Raw genomic sequence first — 3,529 nt, 5'->3', positions numbered from 1 at the left:
GGCGGGTGGGTGGGAGCAGTCATCTTGCATAGGATGTCGGCAATCTCAGAAACCTCTGGGAGTCTGCTTTTCATGTAGCAAACAACCTAGTAAGAAAAACTAGCTTTGGAGCCAGCCCTGGCTGGAAAAAAATGAAGTTAAATGAAACTCTCTCCGCAACATTGGGCTAAAACCTTTTGCTGTTTCTTGCTGAGCCTACCTGGCTGATGCCATCAGTGAAAGACAAATCAGAACAGATGAAGAATGTGACTTTCAGGGGATAAATGTGAGTAAATACTTTTCTGACATTTATTAACTGTCATGAATGATTGATTTTCCTATCCCCCCTGGGTCCCCCATGTAATTCATTCTCTCCTTCCGTGACAAGGAAGGGAAACAGAAGTGCGGACCCTCTCTGTGTATAATCCACCTCCCTCTCTTCTCCTACCCTCCCTTCTTTGGCAGTAGCACCAGAAGCCTGGAAGGAACTCCCTGCCAGCAGGAGGCGGCCAGCTCTAGCTTCCTGGGGCTTTGAAAAAGGCCTGGCTCAGTCCCGAGGCTGTGACATGGTGGAGGAAATGCTGGACTAGGAACCAGACACCTGGCTTTGAGAACCCAGGTCTGCTGTGAACTCACTGTATCTATTCTCCTGTCTGTAAAATGGGGATGATAGTAGAGACATTCTGGAATTAAATGAAAATGATCGGCTATGTTACTCATGTACTCGATAGGTGAGGATGGGCTGTTGGAAAAGAAAATTCATTTAAAGAAGCAATCAAGAGGCCCTGGCCTTGGGGTGGGGTAGTTTAGTGCAAGAGAATAGGAAGACTCTTGGGATGGAGGAAGAGGAGGAAAACAGTCCCCTGGGTTATTTCACTATGGTGAAGGCGGCCATCCTTCAAGCTGGCACGACCAGCCTGGGATATCACTCCACATTCCTTTCTCCTCTAGCTTGTTAGACTGACAGTATTAAAAGGACTGCTTGAGCAAATGCTATTTTGACATAACCTCATTCTGCATCAGAGCTCAAAGTATTGCCATTCTACCCTTTCGCTCATGCAGCTGGCCCCATGCTAACTTCAATCCCTTGTTCAGTTCTCTGTAAGCTCTTTGCAGGGGACAGTGGCGTTCATGTGCATTCTCACATTTGATAACTGTCTGTTTACCCCAGAAGACTGCAAAGTCCACGAAGTTAGAGACCCTCCTAGGAACCCAAGGCTTATGTAGCATTGTGCATGTAGCAGGCAACCTGGGTGGCTATGCCAGCAACAGCAGAGTGTATGGTCCATTCATGGTCATGCCCAGCCAAATAACTTACAGTTACACCTTGCAGTTCTAATAAAGAGATCTAACCTAGTCAAGGAAGTCAGGGGCCAATTCTCTGAAGAAGCAGTGACTGAGCTGAGTTCAGAGGTAAGGAGGAGTAGCAGTGAGGGTTGGTGAGAACACCCCAGGTAGAGGGAACAGCATACATAAAGTCTGGCTCATGATCTGCAGAGCAATGGAACACACCTCTGCAGAATCAGGCAGAGGAGTGATATTATCTGGTTTGTGTTTCAAAAGGACCAGTAGGTTATTATCACTAAGTCAGTTTTTGTGGGGTTGTAAATACTGTGTGCTGTTTTTTACAGAAGGGAAAGAGAAAAACTCTTCATTCAAGAGAAGTCATGATTTTAAAGTATATTCTACGAACGCTTCACTGTCAAGGACTCTGTGGAGGAGGGAATGGAGGACAGTGTATTTAGAAGCTGTGACCTCTGGGCAAGCCTCACTTTAAACAGTGAAAGTGTCGCTTAAAAGTTGGCTGCAAGTCAGGTTTTTGTCCACTAAACCCTGCTTCAAGTGCCCAGTGGAAACTTGCTCCATAAAATAATTATGTGGTAAAAGTTTTATGGAGGATCGTTTTTATTCCAAGTTACCCCCTAAATCAACTGACTTGTAAATGATGTGTTCTGTAACTACAAAATGAAGACCCCGAGAAGCTTCAGGGACCTCAAAGATCCTGGATTCAATACCTGCATATGACAGACAGAGAAACTGAGGCACGGAGAGAACGCACAGAGGCCACCACCCTGCATGAGATGAGCCTCATGGCAGAAACTTGGTTACAATGACTAATGTAATCGATCAGGCTAAGTCACTCCCTACATTTCACTTTCAAATGTTTCAAATCATGAAGATTGCTTGACTAGCTGTTGGCTTTGTGGTATGAAGACACAGCCAAAGAAAGGGTGAGCAGTCTTTTTCTTTTGACTTGGTAAAGCTAGGAAGGCAAATGAATGAGGGAAAGAAATCATATCCATATTATTCACTTTGCAGCTGTATTTATCTGGCAGTTCAGTTTGTCCGTTCAAGGGGGAAAAGGACCATTGAGGAGGGGAGGGGAGGAGAAACTCTAAGGACAAATTACAATGGGCATTCTGAAAAGACAGTAACTTCTTATTTTTCTATGGCATTTAAGACCCAGACTTGAATTCTTTATTCAATTAAAAACACCCACTAAGGTCAGGCAAAATTTAACCATGTAATGCAGGATGCTGGTGGCCTTTTTGGGAGCAGAAACCACCTCCTGGCTCCAGAACTGGATCTGAGGAGAGACTCAGGGAGATGAGGGCAGGTTGCTGCATTGAAGTCTTGAGAGGACTGAAGAGGGGGCTCCATTGCTGATAAAGCTTCCCATCCTACTGCTCCAGGAAGCCCCAGGGAGCGCAGAGATGATGTGGGAAGCAGGAGGTGGAAGCTTAGGGGTTTCCACCATCTTGGAGGCCTTCAGATAAGGTGTGACCACCCACCTGTGGATCACAATAGGGACCCTGGGGAGAGGGGCTTGGAAAGGATTAAAGCAGAGTTGGAAGGAGGCCCAGGGAAGCCAGGAGGCCGAGGTGAGGCAGGCTCAATGCCCAGTCTGAGTTGTAGAGGAGTAGCTGAGCTTTGCACTTTGCCAGCCATATGACCATGGACCGATTTACCCTTCCTAAGTCACAATTTTCTCCTGTGTAAAACGAGGATAATAATAGTATGTATCACATAGAGTTGTTGAGAAAATGAAATATGATAATGTATCTAAAAGTGCTTCTTGTGCAGTCTGATATGTGTGAAAGATTTATTATTATCATCACCATCATTCTCATCATGGTTGCAATAGGACTTGCATTCTGAACATGTGACTCCTGGGACCTGGGAAGCAAAGCTTTCAAATAAAAACGAGGTTAGCTGAAGCGTAGATTCACTCTGGGAAGCAGACACTTCTGAGCAGAATGACACACCGTGGCCTTGTCAAGGCTTCTGCCATGGGAAGGAACAAAGTTACCTCCTGGGAAAAAAAAAATCTCACCAGTCTGGGTGAGAGTAGGAGCACCCCCACTTGGCCCAAGGACAAGGTCCAGAAGTGGAGAAGATTTAAGGTGGTTGTGAACACAGGATGAAGACTTTTATCAGCCTACTGCCCATGAGCATATGTAAGTTAGAAGGGAGTAAGAGGAATCTCTTTTGGGATCCCTGTAACAAAATGGGACTTCTCTCTAGTGTGGTGGGCACCATTGCGTGGCAT

The 3,529-nt window shown here is 45.7% G+C and overlaps 1 long non-coding RNA gene across 2 annotated transcripts; it reads left to right on the top strand.

Annotated features, from left to right (window-relative positions):
• Window positions 1-28: 28 nt before the first annotated feature.
• Window positions 29-3,292, top strand: LOC108532605 (uncharacterized). Of its 2 annotated transcripts, none has more exons than XR_001886489.1 (2): window positions 29-265; window positions 1,611-3,292. It is a non-coding gene; the product is annotated as an uncharacterized LOC108532605 (long non-coding RNA). The 2 variants fall into 2 exon arrangements; XR_001886490.1 differs by lacking the exon at window positions 29-265 and adding an exon at window positions 451-598.
• Window positions 3,293-3,529: the final 237 nt, after the last annotated feature.

This window comes from Rhinopithecus bieti, unplaced genomic scaffold, assembly GCF_001698545.2.
Source record: "Rhinopithecus bieti isolate Rb0 unplaced genomic scaffold, ASM169854v2 scaffold_9383, whole genome shotgun sequence".
NCBI lineage: Eukaryota > Metazoa > Chordata > Mammalia > Primates > Cercopithecidae > Rhinopithecus > Rhinopithecus bieti.
The sequence above is the reverse complement of the archived record's forward strand: the minus strand, read 5'-3'. Positions and strand labels throughout refer to the sequence as shown.